General features: G+C 42.3%; 1 long non-coding RNA gene across 1 annotated transcript; it reads right to left on the bottom strand.

Moving 5' to 3' along the window:
• Positions 1-21133: 21133 nt before the first annotated feature.
• Positions 21134-24914, bottom strand: LOC132251568 (uncharacterized). The gene is made up of 2 exons (XR_009463603.1): positions 24647-24914; positions 21134-21552 (listed from the first exon to the last, which is right to left on the bottom strand). It is a non-coding gene; the product is annotated as an uncharacterized LOC132251568 (long non-coding RNA).
• Between the last annotated feature and the right edge of the window lie 40 nt (positions 24915-24954).

Here is a 24954-nt window from a genome sequence, read left to right as displayed (position 1 = left end):
CAAGAGGCCACCTAGTCCAACCTCCTACTCAAAGCGGGATCGGCCCGAACTGTATCATCCCACCCAAGGCTTGACTAGCTGGGTCTTAAAAACCTCCAAAGATGGAGATTCTACCACCTCTCTGAGTAACCTGGTCCAGTGTTTTACGAGCCTCCTAGTGAGAAAGTTCTAGGCCAGGGGGCATGCACACACAACATGTTTACTCCAATGTAAGCGTGTGCACTGGTATAAAAAAGGAGCAGAGACCGAGCATAAAGCCCTCCCCGATGTAACTTGTTCAAATTTCATGAAAAATTATCCTGGGAAAAAGTAAAGGGGGGAAATTGCAATGGTGTAAGTTACTGATGTCTGTGTTATGTGTCTGAGATAGCTTTTTGCGCAGAGCAAATCACCTGATACTTGTCCCCACCAATACCACAATGGCAAGGTGCTGTTATACAGGTACTCCTCACTTAACGACCTACCTGTTTAACGACCGCGTGGACTTACGACCAGCTCTACGAGCAGTCGGTAGTGTACGAAACGTATTGTGGAAACGGCAGCGCAGCATCTCAAGCCAAGGCACGCAGTATCAAGGGGCGGCTCCTCGCTTATCGACTAATTCGCTTAACGACCTAGTCGCAGGAACGGAACTCAGTCGTTAAGTGAGGAGTGCCTGTAGTTGCCTAGCGTGTAGGCTATCCCAGGGCTGCTGACTGCTCTAGATCCTGGTGTGATTTACATCAGTGTACAAAGCCATTGTAAGTTACACCAGTGTAATTTTGTCCTCTATTTTTCCCTGGGATAATTTTTCACTGGATTTGAGCAAATTACACCATGGCCAGGCTTTGTGCTGGGTCTCTGCTTCTTTTTTATATCAGTCTATTCAACTCATAGCTGTATTCCTCATTAAAATGTGGAGGACAGTATATGAACAACCCTCTCACAAAACCACTTTTGATTAGTCTAATCATTTCTTTGCTTATATATGTTTTAGCAACAAGGCCTGACATTTGCAAATACTCATAAAATATTTGTCTGCAAACAAATTTCTAATTCTATACTTTTTTTCAAACTGATAACTTCAATTATTTGCTGTTTATCATTCATGCTTAATGATTAGCCATCACATTCGCATGTTTTTCCTAGATGCGGATTAAATGACATACTTTTAATAGATAACAAACAGTAAAAAGCAAATACTCTTTGTGTATGAATAGCCCTTGTTTTCATGAAAACACAGATATGTCTTTGAAGAACAGCCATTACTCAAAATCTGTGCAAATAAAAATCTATTTATATCAGAAGAGAGAACGGGATGCAAGCAATAGCTAAACTAAACAGATGAATGGAATCTGAATGTTCATAAACACTGTTTGGTATGTGGTTTTTGGTATTAAACCAGTTCTAGTTTGGATTCTATGCAGGTATAGACTCATCTCCAAAAACAGCAAATGGAATGCAGCAGAGCAAAACAGGATTAATTAATACACAAGATCAGATACTCTGATGCTATAAATCAGTTGAGAATCAGGCCTACAGTATCTAGATTTAGCATAAAGAAGTCAGTGGATGGCTAAATGTTTACATAATGTAGCATTATGGTAAATATTTATGCCTGCATAACTGACAGTAGAATGTGGCCCACTATGATTGTGATTTTGATGATTAGTGTGAAAAATCATGTCCACAAACAGTCCAGATAGCTTGTAGATACGACAGGAAGCTGAAAGAAAGGACAAAGAAAGCCTTCTGTGACATTTTTTGTTTGTTTGTTTGATTTAGAAGATATCAAAAGTGCCAACGCTCTAGCTCCAGGCACACTGCCAATTACCATACTTCAATTTTTAAAAAAATGCAGTATACTCACACTTTCTACCAAATAACACTATACAACTGAATAAGTCCCCCATACATCAGCCTGTCTCTCAATTCTTCTACCTTGTTGCAAAAGTTAGCTGACACAAAATAAGGCCCTAGTGTATTCCAGAACCCTTATAAAGAACACCGTCCCAGCCTGCTGCTTTCATTCTGTCATCAGCATGTCTGCTGCTGCCTGAGACTCTGTCTAGTGTGTATACAGGTATCTATGGAATACCTGGATCATGCTAATTTTAATTCATCTTACTTTACTAGTTTAAGAGAGCTTCAGGGAAGCAGACTCGTGTGGATTTACCCCCAATAATTTTAGCATAGGAAATAATTGAATACATAATTATATAATTCCAGTTTCATTACTTTTGACCTCCATACTGTAGTTCTAGATAATAAATTAACCACTATTAGAGTTGTGTATGAAAGTTCATTTAAACCGGCTGAGCAAGGAACCTGGAACAAAATTGCTACACCTACTTTAGAGTCATGACAACAGAGTACAGGTTATAAAAATCAGTAAATCCCAATACATGCTGCAAATTAACTTCCCGAAATCAAATAAGGGTCTGCAACCAGCTTTTGCCTAATAATGGCTCACTAAAGTTTAAATCTGAAGCAGCACTCTTCTCAAAAGCACTAGCCTATTTGACCAATTAATACCACTAGCAGTTTCAGTTTGCTGGATATAAATGTTTAGAATGTAGGAACAAGGATGGGGGACCAACCTTTATAAAGTTCTGAATGAACTAGACCCTGTTCACAAGATACTTGCTCTCACCTTTCCTGGAAGTTAGATTGGCTGGGATGCTCCGGTTGTTGGCTCTTAGGATTGAATGTTTCAGAAGTAGGGCTGTTTTGAAAGTTAGGGGCTTTTAACTGAATCTATTCTTCTGAGACCAGATATGGTGAGTTTTTCTCCTTTTGATGTACCTATATGTTGTTCAGGGTGTGAGGGGGACTAGGGGGCTTTTTGGTTTGTTTTTTTTAATTCCCTGATAACATGATTTCTAATACATAGAGCAGAAAGATGGTCTAATAGTTAGCTTGAGATATGTGAACTTTGGGTTTCTTTCCCAGATCTACTAAAGACTGTGACTCTGGGCCACATGTTTATTCTAAAATCTACTACATGATTTTGGGGCACATCCAAGAAAGGTCTAAGGGATTTAAAACAGGACTTATGTTGTCTTTAGGTGCCTAAAACCAAAAACTGTAGGGCAAATTACCCTACTTAGAGGCTCCCTAATCCTGGGAGCACCTGCAACTCATTTTGTGTTCCCTGTTCAGCCTGAAAGTTCAATAGGTACTCAGCATACACATTTTTGGATGGCCTTTCTGAAGAACTTAACTATCCCCATACACTATAGGGATTCTAACTGTCAAACCCTGGGTTTTGGGCCAGGCACATAGAAGTATGTGTTGTAGTATAGGCACAGAGGGGATGTCTGTAAACATGGAATATATGGAGACATCACGCTAGCCCAGGTGCCTGAAGCAGTATAGCTGCATTAGTACAGTGCTCTATCTGGGCTAGTATATCCTGCTTTTAATCTATACTAATTCATTCAGGTGGAATGTCATGCTAATGCGGTTGTACTACTTCCAAATGCAAGCTAGTTCATTCAGAGCTAATTCAGGTATTTTTGTATAGCATTACATTGTGCCATGTAGAAATACCCTAAGTTTTTTACTGGATTTCCCCTTATTCTGACCTTCTAAATGTGATGTTCAGGAATGTCTCTGCATGGGTAGCTGCCTTATGATGTTTAGCCAGCATGACATGGGGTGCCAATTTTAAAGTGTTCAGAACCACAGCACTTGCACTGGTATATGCCCCAGCAGAATACTGTGCTCCTGTATGGTCCAGAAGATGTTGCTCTAAAAAGTTCAACAGTGTACTTAACAGTGCTCAGAGATTCAAAACAGGCTGCACTACTTTCACACATGCAGATGTACTTTTGGGCATTAGACCAAGTGATATAAGAAGAAAGACCCTGACATCATTACTGGCAATAGAGGCAAGAGATGATGAAAATCACCTGCTCCATCAACTGTTAACTGAAGACCTGAACAGATGGAGGCTTAAGAGGCTTACAAGTCATAAATCGTTTGTACATGAAGCCCACAAGCTCCTGGAAGCAAAAGAGTGGGCCGACCACTGGGAAAGGTCAGACCTATTCCTACAGCATTTTATACCAACACCAAACAAGTCTCCCACTGGGCATGACCTTGACAAAGAAGCATGGGTCAAATTGAACAGATTGAGATCTGGATAGAGACGCTTCAAAACAACACTTCACAATATAAACATTTTGGAGAGCCCCTTGTGTGAATATGGTGTGCAACAAACAGCATGGCACTTAATTAAAAGTTGCAATCTTTACAAATGCCCAGAAGGGATAGATGGAATCTGCATATTGAGCAATAATACCAGACAGTGGCTCATAGATTTGGAAGTTAATATCTGACGCCATACAAAAGAAGAAGCAGCTCTTACTCTGTCTGTGCTGTGATTCCCCATCTGTAAAACACAAAGAAAAGTGTTACTTTAGTCAACATGGTTATAGGGAGGATAACTATATTAAATACTGTAAAGGTCTCATATGCTACGGTACTACAAACCATGCATACCCTACACAGATGAAACACGGATTCTAGTATTTTGGGTGGCAGCAGCAATCGTTTTATTAAAGTGGGAAACACCTTGAGTTATTGTTCCTATAGGATGCATGATAGCTAAGGACCAGAGGAACTGGGTGGCAGAACAAGATCCGTATGGATGTATGTTGTTTCTTGATGTTCCCTTGTGATCCCTATGAGAAAGAGGGAAAACTGCAGGTCCTCAAGTGGAACATTTGGCTTCTTTCCCTAAGGGACAAATTATATAAAACATGCACAGTTATATATGTTACTCCTATGTAAGGGAGAATGGGCCCCTGAGAAATTCCATTTTCTTTTGTTTAGGGGAAGATTATCTTTCTTAAAGAGCAGTTTCTAAAAAGGGAACTCTCTAACATCTATCAATATACTCCAGAATTTTTTTTTAATTACAGGAAGGGTTATGTTCTATGATGATCCCTCAGTCCTCTTCAAAACAGCTCTGTTGAAAGACATTCTTTGAAAATTCAGTACACCTTTGTGCTAACTTCTCACTGGTTCTGGGGTTTGACTAAGACTACTGATATTTTCCAAAACTTACATTTACATTTTTTGCAGTTAGAATATAGCCTGAGGAATATAGGTATCAACATTTCACCAAATACTATGATAAAGTTCTAGTTAAAAGGAACTGATGTCTGTCTATCCACACTGAAAATATAGGTTGATAATAGAACAATGAATAGAATCTTCTGTAGCATTTTGAACATAAGATAACAGCTGGAGTTTTCAAGTCCATGTGCTATTTCTCAATGCAGTTTGCATAACTGAATAAAAATTGAACTGCTTTTATAGGTTGGGTTAAGCCTCATTGTAACTGGTGAATATAGCAATTGCCCTTTGTTCAAGTTATTTCTAAGGAACAATGCTGGAGAGGGAAAAGTTCAAGTGAATGGTTCAAATGAAAGGCCCCAAAAAATTCACTGAGGAATTTGAACTGCCTGGTAGGGGGCTTCTGTGTATATTGCTTGTGTAAGTGTGTGTGTCTGTGTCTCTGTGTGTGAGACAGAGATAGTGATGGAGATGGAGAGAAGTACTGAAAAACACAGGCAATGCCCCTTAAAGCAGCCTAGATAGAGGGCTTTGGTATTGGGTGTTGACTGAAGGAGCCTTGGGCATATACCTGGGTGGGCAACTGTAACAAGTTTGGGTGAGCTGTTGAGGGCCACACACGCAAAATCTTTCAAAAGATATCATTTTAACAAATTATAGATAAAAGACAAATCATATACTAAAAATCTAACATCTACTATAACATATTTTGATTTTATTTCAAAAAATAATTTTTGTTCTGTTGTATGCTTTTTTGAGTACCGTATACAAAGGCGATTGTATAATAGGTCAAAATAAAATTAAACTCTTGCATATTGGGGGGGCATGTAGGGGAAGTGGGGGGTTTGGGAGGTGTGTGGGGAGGCTGTGGGGTATGTGTGTTGTGGGAGGTACATGTGTGTGGAGAGCTGCCCTTGTACTAGGTTCTGGAAGCTGGCTACAGCTAAGGGTGGGGGAGAAAGGGAGGGGAGCAGGAGGTGCATGCAGCAGAGTCCGCTGGGGTGGTGCAGTGAAGAGGCAGTCTACTTCCCCCCACAACTGGCTCATGGCTGCCCCTGCAGTGCTCTGCATGGGGCCAAGCCCCACCCACTTGTGCCCCGGGCAACCTGTGCTGCACTCCCACCCATGCTCACTGGATGGCCCCAGCCTTGGCCCCCGCCAGCATGCACAGCTTCCTGGTGGGGCTGCTCCCAGTGTGGCTGCAGATGCCTGGATGCTGCTCAGTATCTCCTGCCTCCAGTGGCTCCTCCTCCTCCTCTTCCCCTTGCTGTGCCGCTCCAGGTTGGGGGGAAGCTGCAGTCAGGCAGCTCCTGCCCCAGCACATGGGGCTCCAGCTCCCAGCCACCCTCTCACAACTCAGCTGCCTGCACGTGATTGCTCATCACGCCTGGCCGGTAGAGTGGATGGAAGGTAGCTGGGAGCTGGAGCCCTGTGCACTGGGGCAGGAACTGCTTGGCTGCAGCTTCCCCCAAGCCTAGAGCAGCAAAGTAGGAGCAGGAAGAGGAGGAGGAGCCACTGGAGAAGTGGGGAGTCAAGTAGCACCTGGGCAGCTGCAGCCCCACTGGCAGCAGCCCCACCAAGAAGCTATGCTTGTTGGCCATGACTGGGGCCAGGACCAGGACAGTCTGGTGGCCACAGGCAGGAACGAGCTGAGTATAGTCCCATACAGAGTGCTATGAAGGTAGCCATGGGCCAGATCCAATCAGTTGGTGGGCACCTGCCCGTGGGCTAGATCCAATCAGTTGGCAAGCCAAATCCAGCCCACAGAAGGTATTTTGCCCACACACGCTATTTCAGTGGTTTTTAAATTTCCTAAAGTCATGAAACCCTTTCATATCACTTCTTCTGCTGTGGAATTCCTATCCATATCCTGTGAGCTGATGCAGAGCCAGGTGATCATACTGCCTTCTGGCCTGCTCCACCATTACCTTGTTGAACTCACACTAATTTCACGCTAATTTTCTTTTTAACCAACTTTAACTAACTTATATTCATGTATAATTTTATCTTCCATTTAGTTTTACTTAGCTATCCTAGTGCTCATTTTGTATGTATGTGGTATGCATGTGATCAAGCAAGAAAGAAAATGGAAACTAAAGATGCAAACAGCAAGAAAGAAGATAAAAATATCACACCTGCAGAAAAATGGCTGAAGCTAAATCCAAAGGTCATCTCTAACTACAGAAGCTGAGCCACGCTCCATCAGGAAGAAAACAAGTCATCACAGATGTTCAGCTAGCACCCCAAGTCTAACAAACAATCAACAGATGTGCAGATGCTACTATAAAAGAAAAGACTTTGCGGGGGAAACAACTTCTGCATAGCAATGAGGTATCGATATGTATCCGACAGACCCCCGGCCTCCTCTTTCTTGTGTTCAGCCTGGTTGACCACCAAGCTGACTTGAGCACCTAAGGACTGGTAACATCCCAATATCTGCAGAATGGTGTAAGTGTGTGTATGAATGTGTATGTTAACATGTGTCTATAGGTATAGTAATTCAAGCAATAAGGCTATAATGCTTAATAGTTTGTGTTATCAATAAACACGGCATATTGCCTTGGCCCCCTGAAAAAGATTGCGCTTATTTTTCTTTATAAAGTATATATATGCCTTAGGCATATAACAACCTCGAATCTTTTTGAAGAACCCCTGATGATGACCTATAGCAGAACCCTAGGATTTCATAGAACACAGTTTGAAAACCACTTCTCTAGGTTATATAAGCTCCATTCTGGCAGAGAAGGTATTAATAGGAGCCAAAGAGTTCACTTAAAGGCCCATTCAGTTGTTGGTACAAATTTCACTGGGCACAAAGTAGATCTGTTTAGCAAAAGGTTATTTCTTTTTAGTTAACCCATTCTTGCTACAAAAATTCAACCAGGAAATAGCTAATTTTTAAGATGTCCTTATTCCATTTCTCTTTACACTAATGTTCACCAAGTAATGCAACATCTTAATTGATTCTAGGTGACTTTTTATACTTTACTGGTAGTATCTGAATGCATGAAGCAAACTAATTAATTTTTGCATGTGTTTTTTCTCATCTTCAGCCCAGGAGAAGGAGTGTGTGCAATGTCTCATTCTTCAAATGTCTCATTCTGTGATTTGTGATAAACACATATTAAAGAAAGACAAAGAAAGGTGCTGTGCATGTTGTATGGAAGAAGCTGAGGTTTGTGATGACCCTTAGTTTATGTAAGGTTTCATTCCATGATCCTGGGCTGGCCTCTAAAACTCTCTTCAAACTTTTCTCTGTCTTCCACTGCTCTTGGTTGCATCATATCTGAAATTACTTGTACATTTGTCAGGCTAGAGCTTACTTCATCATACCTGTCTTGTGAGGTGCCTCACTCTGGGAGCTAGTTCTCTATCCAGCTAATATTGTATTTAGAATTACTGACTGGTATCTGTAAAGTGTTTACTCAGGTAATGTGCTCTTCCACTAGAGAATGATTCATTAAGACAGTGGGGCCAAGCTTTTTGTCAGGCATGCCATAAATTAGCTCCACACCCTCCCCAAGTGCCACCCTAATCCCAGTCCCTTGCCAAATCTGCTTCTCTGCTTGCTACTCCCTGCTCTGTGTTCCCTGCATGATCTGCTGCTTTACTTTCTGCTCCCTGCTCTGTTTTCTGCTCCTTGACCTATCTGCAACTCTGCTACTTGTCCCCTCCCCCTTCTTCCACATGCCACTTGTGGCATGTGTACCACAGGATGGCCACCCCTGCATTAAGATAATAGGAAAAGTTAACTTAGACTCGAGGCCCAGTCTATCCAGGGATTTGGGGAGATTCAAAGCTGTCCTGCTGCAAGGAATATAGGAAGACTCCACAAGGCAAAAACAAAAACATTCTTTTTCTATGTCACTACTGATTAGTTTTATGCACCAAGTTAATTCATTGTTTCTATTCTAAGAATGCTTCTCTCTCTCTACAGATTAGTCCATTTTGACATTAACTCTTTAAATGACCTTTTCAAAAGCAGCAGAATATTGGGTGTGCATCCTCTTTTCAGTCCTATTCCATCTAAGTGTGTCAATGGCTTCTTTACTTCCTTCTGACTTAAATCATGCCCCTGGACTATATCAATTTTCTGTGATAGTAATACATTGATTGGAGTTAATTCCCCTCATGTGGGCACTAAGAAAATAATTTCCATATTTACTCTAGAAAGACTTTAGCTTGGTTGTGAAGAAAGAAGCACCATCTTGCGTGCTACAATTGTGTGGAATTAATAGAGTATCTGCACAAACTCTTCTGATGCAGTGACTGAGTTTTTTAAACTTAATGTTTATTTGATAGAGACTATTCTGACACCACTAGTCTTGTATTTAATGGAGATTTGGGATGTTCCATGGGATTTCATAGATTCTAAAGCCTAGAAGGACAATTAAAATTAGGTAGCACAGGAATTCACCAGTGTTCCTGCTTTTAATGCAGTAACTTGTCAACAAGTTAGACCCTGTGTCCATTCTTTATTTTTGTAATCCGGGCAGTACTCCAAGAGGTACCCCCTCACTGATTGCAGGGATCAGAGCAGGTGCACAAGCGCTGTGAGAGGTGTAGAGACCCTCCTCCCCCTATAGAGCAAAGCCAGATCACTAATGGGGACTTAACCATATACCCTTTAATGAGAGAACAGTACTGGGAACATAACCAGTATAAACCAGAGGGTATAGGGGACACTACAATGCCCTGAAGGGGCAGGATTCAACAAAGGTTAGACACTTACAATCATAGACATATTCATCCAGTTGACAAAAGACAGGGTTAACACAATATAAAACACAAACAGCAGAACAAACAATACTGGTTAGTGAAACATAAAAATCACAAAATAAAAAATGTCAAATAACAAGGAATAACAAGCCTAGGTTTGGGGGGGGAGGAAAAACACAATGGCCTCTTTTCACTGCAACAGGAATTCCTCCCTGTCACTTCACTCAGCCTAAGTCATCCCAGCTGGGAATTGAACTCAGATCTCCTACATAGTAGGCAGAAATTCTACCACACAGTGACCAGTGCTAGCACAGTCTAAGCTGCTAGGGGTCTTGACTTTCCAGGAGCCCTGGCCTTGCATCGAGCTTCCTGGCCTCTTATTGGAGGAGCTGGAACCAGAGCTGGGAACTTCTCAGGTCGCTGCTCAGATCCTTGCTGGAGCAGGGGAGTCTCTCCTGCTGGCCACAGCCTCTCGTAAGGGATGCTGGAGCCCAGCAGGAAGCCTCTCCTGCTGGCTGCACGCCACGTTGTTGAGGGTCCAACTGCTGCCTGCAGGTCCCACTCCTTCAGGCTCTTCTGGGGCAACTGCTCCCACCCCGCTGGCCCAGCTCTTGCCAGCTCTTTGAAACTCCTTCCTTGTGGTCCCTCGCTGGTCTCCCCTGAGTCAGCTGCACTGCCCCTTTTATCCCCCTCCAGGTGACCCAAGGGGCCAACCAGGGAACATGAAGGGTGAGTCTCTGGGCCTGATTGGTGAGGAAAGTTCCTCCAAACATCTTTTATCCTTTCAAAATCCCTGGGCCAAATCATTACCAACTAGCCTGTCATGTTTTCAGAGTCCATATAACATCCCTTGGTAATTGACTCCAAGTGTAACTTACTGTAACAGAGCACAGGGGTGCTCTGTTACTCCTAGGAGCATGGAAGCAGCAGGGAGCTTGCAGCTGGTCACAGTCCCTAGTTAGGCACAGTTGCCTGACTGGGAACAGGTCCTAGCTGTTTCTTATAAGAGCAGGGCCCCGAACAGCAAAGCTAACAGTCTGTTGCCAGCAGCCAGAACACCACCCGGCTGGAGCTGCTGCTCGTGACATCTTGGAGGTAAGGACAGGAGCTATGGGATGGCTGGAGGCTCCTGGTCCTGGAGCATGACCTAAAACTACACCCTGCTGGGGTTCAATGGTGTGGTGGGGCTGCTTCCAGAAAATGCCATACCTGGGGCCTACCCAGTGAAGGGTGAGTATGGGGCGCCAGAAAGCCTCAGCCCCCACTGTCTTGCGAGTGACTCCATGGACGGAAAAAGCTAGGGGAGCACACCCTGAAGGACAAAGCAAGGGCCCAGGCTCACTGTGAGTTCTGAGGTGGGCTCCTGCCAAGTGAAGGGGCCAGAGACAGCACCCAGACTCATGGAGGCTGCACTAGGGAAGCAGAAGTGAGGCTCCATGGGGTGGGGCCCTGAGCCTGTGGGGAACTATGTGAGAAGCTCCTAGGACAAAGGGATAAAGGAATTGTGAGCCCAGAGTAGGGCAGGGGATAAGCCCATGTAGGGCAGAGGAATAGGGGTTGGAACCCAGCATGGGGCTGGGAGCCCAGAGTTGCTAGGGGCTGGGAGCCCAGAATTGGGATGGGGCTTGGAGCCCTGAGTGAGGAACAGGAGGAGAGCCCAGTGTTAAGGCACTGGGACTATGAGTTCCAGTGGGGAGTGAGAGTCCCATGTGAGACTCTGGAGCTCGGGTCCCAGTGTAAGGCACTGGAAGAACATGGATGCCATCTGTGAGGCCTGGGACACAGTACAGGGAAGGTTGGAGCCCTGCGTATAAGCCCTTTGCATCAGGGCAGGTAAATGGGTCGTCTCCTGCCTTATTGCCATCTTCTAATTGTTGCCAACTAAGGCATGGCAGTTGCCCAGAGACAAGTGAGCGGGCCAAAAATCTGACCAGCCCCGGGACGCCCACTTTTTACTCTTACCTTCATTTTTTTCAGAAAAAGTATATTATTTTCAGTTTGAATTTTGCTGACTTCATCTTCCAGACGTTGGATTTTATGTTTATGTTCATAGAGTAGATAGCACAGAACTAAAATGTTGCATGACATGTGCTAAAGTCAACTCTGAGACAAAGTGGAATGTCTCTATGCATTTTAAAAGTTAATTCGGAGATAAATCCAAAAAATGACTTGGGAACATGGGACTACAAAGGGCCTCCTGGGTTATCAAATTCAGCCCCCTCCATTCTCAGTCAATTGTTAACCTACAGAATGTCCCAGATTTTCACTTCAAACTCTCACTGTTCATAAGGAACAGTATTTGAAACACCAAGAACACTCTATAATAGAGGTGCATGCATCATGCACAAGATTGAGAAGGGGGCAGTAAGTAGAACAGCAGATTGGGCAAGGGAAGGATATTAGAGTGGCACTCCCATAGGACACAGCCTTAATTTGTGGCATGCCTGCCAGAAAGATTGCCCCCTCTGCTCTATAATGTGCCACTGATAAAAAGTAGAGGAGATTAAATACTGCCAGTGTCCTGCCACTGCAACAACAAGGAAGAAGTTGGTTAATATATTCACAAAAGAACCTAGAAAAAGGCTGGTACCATGCCACAGTTTGGTACAGACAACCAAACTACGATCCTGACAATTCCTGCTCATTTGCTATCCAACAATGGAATTGCCTAAACTGCATCACTACCTTGTTTGTCACCTTAAATGTTTGCTTATGGACGTGTACAGAATTGCTTCAGTCTTGACAGCTTGATCAGCCCTGAGCCAATTCAGGATCCAGAATCTAGACGTTCCTCTGCCTCATTGCCTACAAAGAAAGCAAAACTGAGCATAACATAGTAGTCTATTAGGCCTGGGAAGGGAAGACGTAAATTCTAGTCCCTGTTCGAAGGACTAATTTTGCATTTTAAAGGCATCACTGGTTGCATCTACATGTGCATTAATGCACCTCTTCTAATGTGCATTATATTTAGTACCTCCAGGCACTTTTACACGTGCTCCAGGGGTGGAGGGGCAACACTTTTAATTAAAGCATCACAGTGTCTTGTGTATCAACATCCTCAAGCTTCAAAATGGTGGCAGGAGTGCTTGAACTAAAGCTCGTTTCTACAAGCTTTTGTTCAAGTGCCTCTGCCACCCTTTTGAAGCGCAGGGATGCTGATACATGAGACAGAGGAGACTTCTGGAGCATGGTAATTGCTACGCTTCAGCAGACTCAATTAATTGAGCCTGCTCCAATGCACTGTAAGTGTAGCACATTGGAGCAGCCTCTGAGCTTGTGTACAGGCACCCTCCAATGTGAAGTACTAAATGAATGCACATTAGGCTGCGCTAATGCACAGTAGTGCATAAATGAATGTGCATTAGGCTGTGCTAATGCACAGTAGCATATTTGCACACTTAGTGATGCTTAATGTACAGTAGACTATTTTATTGTGCATTAGCAGTGTCCATTTTTTTACATGATGCTTTAATGCGCAGTAAAATAGTCTATTGTGCATTAAAGTGCGTGTGTAGATGTGCCCACTGGATGCATCTACACATGCACTTAAATGCGCTGTAGACTAATTTGCTGTGGTGTAAATCATCACAGTTTACACACGTGACACTATTAGACCACAGCAAGCTAACTGTCGCTGCCATAAGATAGTACTGTTGGGGACAGTTCTATCTTACAGCATTGAAAATAACTGAGCTTTTTTGTGGGAATGTGAATGGAAACAAAGAAACAGATCAATAGTTGAGGTATTAATCTAGAAATGAATCTGTTCTTATCCTGAAAATTGGTGTGCTTCTATATGAAAAAAAATGGATGAAATTGAGATCTCACCTGTCTTCTTCCCCAGGAGCAGTAGAAAGATAAATGAAGACAAAACGAAATAAATGGAACACAAAACAAGCTGGTGAATATAGTATATAGAATAAGGCTACAATCTTACTTTAAGAAGGTTTTAAAATAAATGGTTTATTGCATATTTAAACAACTTGGCCCTTCCTCCCTTTCAAGGACAGACAGACATTTGAACTTCCGAAGTGTCACAACCCAAAGTTGTGATTTTTGTTTTGTGTGTGCTTTGGCACCACTGAATTATTTCCCGCCAAATTGCAGCTTCTTTGCACGGTGGAGTTCTCTGCTGCAGAAGAGAACCCCGGTGCAATAGAGAATTTCCCGCCAAATTTGTAGCTTTCTTTGCAGGGTGCATTTCTCTGCTGCAGAGGAGAAATGCTCGTTGCAGAGTTCCCGCCATTCGTATTATAATTCGAGCCCCATTATTGGCTTGTGCTAAATTATGCACACGTGGTGGCTAGTGATTGGCTTGCTAGCCATATAAAAAGCTTGTGTGGTTTCCGCCCAAGTTGGAGGACTCCACGAACACTAGGAGGAGGAGACTTCGCGCTGTGTGAAGATCTCTAAGCGCTGTGGATCCTTGCGGACCCAACGCGCCTCTCTTAAGCAGGCAAAAGAGGCTTAATAACCGAACCCACGGAGTTTTTGCTTCTAGCCTCTCCCTGTCGCCGATAAATTCCTAGACATATCCTGTCCTTTATACCGAAGATTTAAACCCAAGCCGGATACATGGAGCCTAGCAAACTTCGTGTGAGTGAGTGTATTCAGAGCTCTTTACCGTACGTACTTTCTCCGGTTGGTCCGATGGCTCGCGGTTTAGAGCCTCCAACCGGATGGGCTAGAAGAGTGTTCACGGGGAGGAACTCTAGTCCGTCTCTCTTCTTTTCTATCTGCAACTGTAACTCAAGCAAGTTTTCTGCCTGCACCGCGACCATCTTTTGGTGTAAGTAAACAATCTTTTAATCAACCACTACGCGTTTGTGACTAATTCTAGCTCGCTGCCAGTTCTCTCCGACCCCGCGTGCCCGGGCTGCTGGCCACAGCCAGCGTGTGTGAAAGACAGGCCACGGATTGCCCCTCCCGACTCGCGCATGGCGGCGGGATCGGGGCCCGGCCCGCACACAAAGCAGTGCACCAGAATGAAATATTTTCAATAGGGTAAATTAAGTGCCATGACACATAGTACTTATGTGCGCTACACCAGGGCTATCCAACTGGTGGCTTGTGGGCCACATGCAGCCTGCAAGGCATTACACTGTAGGCCCTGGACTCTGGCCTGGCCACTGCTCCCTCCTCCATGTCCTGTCATTGTTCCAGAGGTGGGTTAGTGTGACAGCACAGGAATCTGAAGGTGAGTCCAGAGCTGCAAGGGTGGGAGAGCGGATATGCACCATGTAGTGTAGTCGTGAGCAGGGCACCCAGTGCAGCAGTCAGGGGATGCCCACATTGGAATCTGGTATAGTGGAGTGTAAGAGGGGGTGCCTACATGGTGTGCAGCCCAGTGGCCCATGCCTTGCCCTGTGTGGTTCGTGAGGCACGTAGCTGCCCTGTGGCTCCTGGATGCTTAGAAGTTGGACAGCACTGTGGTACATTACAGGACCTCAGACAAAAGTGAATGACAATGTATCATAGAGATGTAGACATAGCTCTTTAAGAGGTTCTTATTGCCTTGCTTCTGGGCTTTGCCATTGCTAAAGTCCATTTTTATCTTCTTCCCCACTAGAGATGAGAAGAAAATGAATAGATTCCTGTCACTGTGTGTGAGGTTGACTTGGGAGCTGCTTGCCCCAAGGGAGGGGTGATGCCCACCCGAAATGGCCTCAGCCCGTGAAGAGAAGTAGCCCAGGAATGGCTAGTGACAGGTGGAACTCACCTGCAGGTGCTGGAGCTGAAATTCAAGAGTGGCGCATGGCACTGAAGCACTGCTTTAAAAGTACGTGCACCCTGTGCATAAGAGGATGCACTGGGAGTGATGTACAAAAGGTGTGCCCAAACGTGCAGAGGAGCTGGGTACCAGAGACAGTGAAAGGCAGCCAAGTCCTGGAGTGGGAAGGAGGCAGTGGAGACAGCCCTTTCCTCTATTCTGGCCAAAAGTCCAAGCTGATGAGCCAGGCAAAAATAGCAAGAAGAGACCCCTGACTCCAGTAGGCCTGGAAGAAAGAGGCTCTGTAGTCCGACAGGGGAGCCGGCTGAGAGAGAACTCGGAGGAGTTCTCATCCATGAGGTGGATGAACCTGAAGAGCTGAGAAGACAATAGAGTCTTAGAGCAGTGAAGAGCACCCTAGAGTGAAAGCGTAAGTGAGAACCCCGCATAGTGCCAGATGCAAGGCGCTGCGGGACTACGATTAAGTTTGGTTTGGTTATTCATTTTATACATGTTTACAGGTGCTTCAAGTATTTGCACCTCCATCAACACTTCGTAATAATTGAGTTGACTTTTTGTTAAGATTGGACTTAAATTTTGCCCTGACTGGGTCACAGTCAACAATACAGATGTGGTCCTCAGAGGGACTGTCCAGGACTTTGATGCCTATTACTTGTGACAAAAACGTGTACAGACTATAACTGATGGTCACAGGGTACACAGCTAGTCCTGTGTTGCAAAACACCATTGATCTAACACCGCAGTTGGCATATGGAAGAGGGGTGTAGGGAAGGTGAAGCCCCAAAAAACATGCCTAGGAGAATTTCCTCCAAAGGGAATGAGAACTCTCACTATTGGAACCTCCCTTTTCTGGTATTTATTTTTTTTCTATTGTAATAATGTCGTGGTGGGCAAACAAAGAGGGAATTTATTTCCTCCTCTTTTGGGAGCACACTCCTAAGAGCCAAGGAGAAAAAAAGGGGCATAGGACACCTCACATAGTGGGGGACATGGATAGACATGTGAATCATCACACTCTTTGCCCTGACTACGTCTTAGCTCACTCATTCCTTGAACCACTAGCACATCTTCTGGGCCTAGCCCTACCAACATTTTTGACCCTGTTGTCCTGTTGGCAATTATGCAGAAGACAATTAAACCCAGAAGACATCCTGTGTGTGTTTGGTAATTCTTCACATATCAACAGATGTTAGAGATAGAGTACGTTTAAAACTTAGAAATTATAGACATACTTGGGTAGTTCCCTCTTGATACTGGCACAGGCATGGATCCTCTACATGCAAGCCTGTACCACCAACTCCTTGAGAATTGTTCTGCTCTTGCTACTGCCCAGGGACCTGAAAATCTCAAATAGAGTGCATGGACACCATCATTGCTATGGTGGAGCAGGTAATGTCTTGTAAAAAGCTTCAGAAACCCATGTGTATGCAAAACAAAAATTTGTCAGAAAGAGTTAAGGTTGAAAGTGTGGCACTTAGTCCTTTTCTTACTAAAAATTCTTCACTGCTTGTAGAAATTACACACTGTTTAAATCCCAAAGTGTAAGAATGGTTGGAAATGAACATCTAAGAGCTCCAGCCAATGTATAGGTAAGTTACTATGGCTGTTTCTCTCTCATGCTGTTACCCAAATATAACTTTGTCCCCTACGATAAACAATCCCATAATACAAAAAGATTAAAATAATTATTACACTGAGATGAAATGCAAGATGCAAAATTAAAGAAGACTGTTTTTTTCTTAACTAAGTTTGGGAGGTCAAGGCATTAAACTGGGCTAGGCAAACACATGCTTATAAGCATTTTATGAATGATAAATATTTGCATGCGTTTCATCCCTGCAATTATGAGAGTAAGAAATGTTCAGAAGAACTCACTGTTCCAATTTAAGTCAACGTTGCCACTGATTTCAGTGGGACCATCATCATTGGCAGCCATCAGTCTCAGGAAACCATCGGGATTGTGCCTTTGGTAGGTTACCAGGTACCACCACAGCTTCTTGAGTGGCTGAGGAGTCCAATGCATGACAGGCAGACCCTCCAGCAAGTTGCACATACAAACTTGGTTGAGCTTGTACTCGGTATAGTTTTGTCTTGCCTCTTCTCTAGCTTAGCGCTGACCCTATCCATCTTGAAGCAACAAAGGCCCTGCTTCATGGCGGCTTTCCACCTGCAGCGGTCTGCAGCGATTGATTCTCAGCATTGGCCATTGATGCACAGCTCACTAAGGTTTTTCTTGCAAACATCAATAAAATGGAGTTTGGGCCAGCCAAGTTGATGCTTGCCAGTGGCCAGCTCAATGTAGAGCATGTCCTTGGGGATTTGGCTATTGCTCACACAGTTCACATATCCTAACTGTGAAGAAGTTATAACAAAAAAAAAAAATTGAAAAAGCAGAAAAAGGGATCGAGCCAGGAGAATGGCGATTCAAAAGCAGCTGTTCCCTGCATCTTAACAAGCCGGGGGTGGGACGGCATGGCGCAGAGGAGGAGACAGGAGAAAACGGGGACTCCAAGAGTGAGAGCTTGAAGAAGACAATGGTGCTGGGGAGACCCCAGAGATTGGTCAAGCGTGCTGGGGAAGGCACGACTAAAGGAGGAGGCTGGGAGTCTCCAGAGTATGTAAATTGACTCTAGGATTGCACGGAGAAAAAATAGAGGTACAGCAGAGACAAGCTGTGAAGAAAAAAAGAGCCATGGATGCTCCTGAGAAAAAAAGAAACAAAATGTTGAGATTACTCTGATTTGCTTTTGGTTTTGTTTTACATTGATGGGAACTAACTGTTCTTCAAGGGTGCTTGAGGGGAGAACAAGGAGAAAGCCGGGGTTGAAGCTACTTCTACACCCTAGCAGAAAGAACGCGGGAGTGTCCCGAAGGGATTAACAGGATAGGATATTGCATAAGAAGAAAGGAAGGAAGAAAAAGAAAATAAAATTTTCTGTATAGATAAGAAACTGTTCCAAAGTTAATTATATACTGTTGTATGTTGCTAAAGAAGAAACTTCATAAAAGGTGTTTACAAAAGACTAAAGAAAAGAAATAAACAGTTGTAAATAGCCAAGATCCATGTTTGTGAAATAGTTGTGAATGTAAAAGAAAAAAGAATAATAAAGAGAATTGTTCAACTCCAATACAACTGGGATTCGAGTGATGACATAAATCTTGGGAGTCAGTCAAGAGAGGCATCACATAGGGTGGGCAACTGATAGGAACCTCGATAGATTGCCAGTATCCTACTATGGCAATAATACCTCCCAACTAATAACATCAAAATGAATAAGGATGTGGTAGGAGAGAGTCGGACTAGATGCAGGAGGCCATAACCAAGGCAATCGGGGGAAACATCACACTAACTAACGGAGGCATCTCTGGTAGGATCAAGTTGAGGTCTCAGTGGGACCAGAGTATGAATAAATTGTATAATTTCTTTCAATATTTTATTTTTAAACTATCTCCTAAGACAACTTGGAACAGGTATGGATAAGCTTGTAAAATTCCTATTTCTGCTGTTTTCTACAGTGGATATGTAAAAAGAATTGAGTCTCTTTTTCCTTTCTGTTTGCAATGTTCTGTAGCACATCCATACTTAATGCCAGAAGTACAGTTCAAAAAATAATCACCATCCTTTTCTCCATCAAAAACCTCTGAAATTGGTTAAGCCCTTTTTTATTATTTATAGAGGCCTGTACATGCTTCTGAGCTTGACCCAAAGCCCTTGAAATTAATGGGAGTTTTTTTCCATTAAGTTGCACGGGCTTTGGACCAAATACACATTATTCTAGACACACCTGTTGTCGTCTTCTTTTCTTGTTCATTTCTGAAATACAGATCCAGGGAAACAATGAGCTCTGCAGCTAGGTTGAATAATATTTCTATTGTAAAATATCTGAGGTTTTAATGCAGAATCAAAGTTCCATTTTGCCTGATCAAAATAACGAAAGAAAAATAAACTAAACTATAAAACCTATTTCCATTTTTCATGTATAGGAAACTCAGAAATCAAATCATTTGAATATAATTTAAAACATCATTCTGACTACTCTAACTCTCCTATAGTTAGTAAAACTTCAATTTTTAATTTGTACATTAAGTTTAGAATAGTACATGGGGATCAACGAGAGCCACTTCCACATAGGTAGCGTCTCCAACTAGAGCTCCTGAATCAACAAAAATGCCAAAGCACACAAAGATAAAGATATGGACACTGTTTTTGGCATATGAAACAAGAAATATAGTGCATGAAATACAATATAAATATGAATGATGTGGAAAGGACAGAGGTGTGTTCCATATTGTGAGATATCTAATGTACCATATTCAGGATACGCAAAAATCTAAAAGGGTAGATTGTTAGAGGCCAAAGCCAGATGAAGCAAACATACACACAAATAAGAATTGGGCACAAAATTTTATCACAATTATATTTTTCATTTGATCTCATCTTTTATGTTTGTCTTTCACATCTTCAGGGCAGTGACTATATATTTTGTACTGTGTAGCACCAAGTATTTGGCACTAAAGCTCCATCATACACCAGGAAAGTTAATAGGAATTTGGTCCATGACTTCAGTAAGAGCTGTAAACTGGCCGTAAGCAGTAATAAATTTTTAATTCTGTGTGTATTTCATTGAGCGTTAATACTTTTGTATCTTGCAAGATGTTGTATATGATTGAGAAACAGAAATATATATTTTTGAATAATGATGCTAAAATATTGTGCACACAACATTTTTATGAAAAAGACTATCCAATGGCCATAATTGAAATGGTTCATTTCAAATGATATACTGCTTTTAGTTCCTAAGTTTGACTAACCATTTGTGTTTTATATGACAATTTATAAGTAGGCATTTATGACAACAAACATAATTTATGGCATGGGATCTGGTTAATTTGTTTACTTACTGTATTATCTAGCTGTTTATTTAGGTTTTCACTTTATATTACAATGGATATTTACAGACTTTTGCTTAACAGGTTTTCTATTGCATTGTCTTTTTTCTTTGTCAGATCAATCAATTATTTATTGATTTATTAATCGTGAGAAGATGCATAAAATTAAAAGAGATTGCAATACACATAGGAAACTAGAGGCAAAGATATCAGACATTTTGCTGGGATATGCAGTTTCTAGCTTGTAAGCTATGCTACTGACCCAGTTTTCCTAAATATTTATAACATTTCCTTACATTTACATATTACAGGAAATATAACATATTTATATTTTATAGGAAACTATCAAACTGGCCCCTAACCCAATGGATCTCAGTTTTTCATCTTGTGGCCTTTAGAAACTACTCATCACGTAGGCCATCTCCTCCCACCTCATTCTAGTCCCCAAATTACCCTGCTGAAACTGCAGAGGTAGTTTAGGTGAATATGACATAGCAGAACATTAAGGATATTGACCATTAAAGAGTCACGCTGATACGATGCTTATGTCCCCATGTTACATCTGTGCTGTTTAAGGTTATATTCCCTGAAGCTGCTGCTGCTCAAGTGTCTCCAGTCACCCTGTGGTTTGTTTCTATTCTCTGGCACATTTGTCACCATCTGAAAATGTGTTGCTGACTTTAAGGAAAGAAATACTAACATCGACAGGCATTAAGGTGCCACATAGAGTGCTGAGAATTGTTTGGTTTATTAGTTTAACATATTTTTGAGAATCATAGGAGTTCCTGAGCAGGCTATCGCTGTCCAGAAACATCATTGCTTTATGACTATGAGAGTTTCACCTTTCTCATTTGTACTGCTTCAGTACACAGAGGGTACATCTGCACTTCACAATGCATTACCACTGTGTAGACTTATCCAGTTAGGACTAAGATGCCACCAAACCACGGCAGAAGTGATGAGGACTACTCAGCTGCATACACCTGAAGCTGGAGCTCCCTTTTCCCAGAGTAAATAAACAACATGCATACGATGCACTTAATGAGTTTTAAATCACCATTCCACTTTATCTGATCCAATTAGTATCTTCATCACATTACTTTCAGGTAATTTCCTGTTGATCATTGAAAGCAGCTATGTTTAATGGTCTGGAACAGAAATAGGTCAATAAAATGTTTGTTGTATGTATGTTAACAGTGTACCTACTATCTGTATAAACTTGATTTAAAAAATCTAACTAGAAAAGGCAAACTCCATTCTTACCAGCAAACCAGTCAGCTATTACACTGTATCAAGGAAACAACAAAGTGATGTTTAACAACCATCTTATTTGCTATCTACTACTTGAAAAAAAAATTAAATCTTTATAATATGTTAAATAAATAGAAAAATCAGTCTTAACAACTTGACTATCTACTTCTCCCACAAATATCTTTGTTCACTTTTTCATGCGGTCTTTTGTCTATATAATGCCCTCTCTATAATGAACAGTAAAAGTATCACCTTGTCTTCCATGCATTTCCAAATGTGATAAATATGCCTATCTCTTCCATCTTTATTTTGCTAATAGCCTTATACAGTAAATTCTTTCTGGGTATGGGCTATATTTACCTGTCTTTGCATAGTTTCTACAACAGTTTGGCCTCTAACTGATGCTTTTTTGCCTTGTTCATTTGCTTTTTGTTTCTACGAGTATCTAAGATGTGCTAATGATGACTATTTAAATAGAATCATAACATGCCAATTGAAAAAATATATTTATGGTAAACTTTCTCGGTTGAAAATGCAAGAGGTATAAAAATTAATGATTACTTTGTGAGGACATACACTGAGCTTTTGACATTGGCTATATGGACTGAAACTTTACAGACACCTTCTTTTTTAATAGGTTTATGGCTTTACCTGACTTCTACTGTACATTGTGGTGTTATTACATTAACGATGGCATTATCAGAATGGAAGCAGGCTTTAAAATGAGTATTATGAAGATTTGGGGTGACTATAAGGGTACCTGTGCAAATGATCACAGGGATACCCATCCAGCCACAGGTCTACCCTCTTATTTTGAGAACCAGTCACGTACTCATATGTTGTGATCCTAGAGCACATCAATGCTTTTCTTATTCAGAGGAAGACCAATACTACCCTAATTGCCAGCTTAAATGAATCCAAATACTCATGAGATTTTTCTTTGTACTGTTAGGCGGCTTTCTGTGATGAGGCCTAGAATAGTAGCTGTCCTTTGTTATTACGATTGATTGTTATTTACAGGTTTTGCTACATTTTAGATTTATTTATTGGAAGTAAAAAAGTGCTAACTACTGTTAGATTGAAGGGCATGCGGAGCTTAGCTTTGTTTGCAAAAATGAAATAACAGGAAATATGTGCATCACTGCTCATAAGAGGTACCTCTTTTTCTCTTGTTTCTGACTTTTTATATTACAGACTTTTCAACCCTAATCCACTATATCCAGCTATTTATGTATTGAAAAAAGCCTAGCAAAGCAGGGCCTCTTTTAGTAGCCTCAACCTTGATTAGGGCACTTGGATGGTACCACCAGGTATATAGCATCCCTGGAACATGAAAGGCAATGAAGGACCATAATATGTGTTTGTACATACTCCCTAAACATGAGGATCCCCCCCCAGCCCCACACACAAATTATTATTCCAGAAACATTGTAATATAGCAGAGTTATACTATGATGTTTTGCTATTTCTAGTTCTGTGACTAATTCTACATGACTCCATATAGATAAGAATGTGAGAAATTAAAATATATTTTAATGTTAGTGAAAACAAAGATGGCCAAGGTGGTGCAATGTTTCATCTTTTGTGGAGTCTTTATACCCTAAATACAGTGGATTCCAATCAAAACCTGTAAATCCCCTCTACATTTTGTGTGTTCCCATTAGTAGATAATTAAGTAGATTGGAATGAACAACTGAGATCTGAATAAATTTGTGAGAAACAAGAATGTGCAGAGAAGCGGGGGGGGGGGGGGGGGGAGTCTGACAAAAAACATGCCTCAGAACAGGAGTACTTTGAGAAATAAGAAGGAACAGGATGAATTGATAATTGAATAAACTTGGAGTTTATAGGGTGAAATCTTTAGTAAACTTTCCAAAATTACAAGTCAGGTGATCCTCAATCTTTTACGAAGTTGACCTAAATTTGCTGGAGAAGTGTGTTGGGGGGGGGCAATGACGGGGCAGGGGGGACAGACAGGGCTAGATTTCTCATCACATTTGTTTCCTGCTTTTTATTAATGTCTCTTTGTTGAGACCACTCCCATTACCTAATGGGATATAGTCTACTTTGTATTAATAAATAAATATTAATTGGGACACAGACCAGAAACCAGATGTCCCATCTCCTGGGTGTATATCTTAATCACCAGGCTAGAGCCATGCTCATTTGTGTGTTGCATGAATATTTAAGAATTAGTATTACATGAGTTAAGTACAGAAATCTTGGTTAAATCCCTGCTCAGACTGGAGCAGAGTAGAGTTGAGGCTATGTTTCTCACATCTTAAGTGAATGCCTTAAGGGGCACAGTAGAAAGTATCCTGAAGGTGAGCTTCTTCAACCTGTCCTTGTAAAGCTGTAGCATTTTGTGTAACATACTTTAACATTTATTGAGACAGAGGGAGGGAGCACGACTTGGTGGTTAGCACGCTTGCGTGGGAGTTAGCACACCTGGGTCTCTGCCATAGTGAACATCTAATTATTGATACAAAGCAGTTCAAGTTGTCAATAGGAAGAAAAACCCACCCTCAGGATAACCTATAGCTTGGGGATCAGGGCACTTACCTTGGTAGGAAGGAAAATGGGTTAAAATTCTCTCAGTCCTAGAAAAGAATTGAAATAAAGTCTCCCACATTTTGAGTAAGTACTCTAACCCCTAGCAAGGGTTGCCCAACTCCCAAGGGCCTGGGGGACACCACGTGGACTGCATGAGCCAGGTAGGCCCGTGCTGCCCCCCGGGGTGGTGGTAGGAAGCAGAATACTGAGAAGGGAGCTGGAGCTGGGTGAGAACCATCCAACAGCAGGAGCAATGCAGGGAGCAGTGCCCAGCTGAGAGCCCATCAAACAGCCCTGCCCAAAGTTATGGGGTAAACAAGGGCCTCCTTCCTGGGCATTTTGATTAATCTAACCCTTCATTTCCTTTGTTTTTTTAAAGAAGAGCTTGAGCAAGCGCTCTGTTTCAGATCTACCAGAATGTTTTCGTGTCAAACTTACAGCAGACCACAGTTCTCCCTGGGGGAGAAAAACAAAATATCTGAGCACATCTTCCATGAGACGGGTCTCTCTTCCATCTGCTGAGGTGTTTTGGCTCTGCAGCCGAACTGAACAAACCCAGCTGTCGGCAACAGCCTCATCAGGGAATTCCTCAATTCAGGAGATCAGTGGGATGGCCTGGAAAAGACCGGACAAGAGGCCTGAAAGGGCTGGAAGCCAAACACAAGAGTTGCAAAATGGAAGGGGGGAGGGATGCTGGGGGCAGGCGGGAGCCGGGCCGAGGCAGAGGCGGACAAAGGGAAGCGGGG

The sequence above is a fragment of the Alligator mississippiensis genome, chromosome 1 (genome assembly GCF_030867095.1).
Source record: "Alligator mississippiensis isolate rAllMis1 chromosome 1, rAllMis1, whole genome shotgun sequence".
Classification (NCBI taxonomy): Eukaryota; Metazoa; Chordata; order Crocodylia; family Alligatoridae; genus Alligator; species Alligator mississippiensis.
Note: the sequence above shows the minus strand (reverse complement) of the source record. Positions and strands in the feature narration are given on the sequence as shown.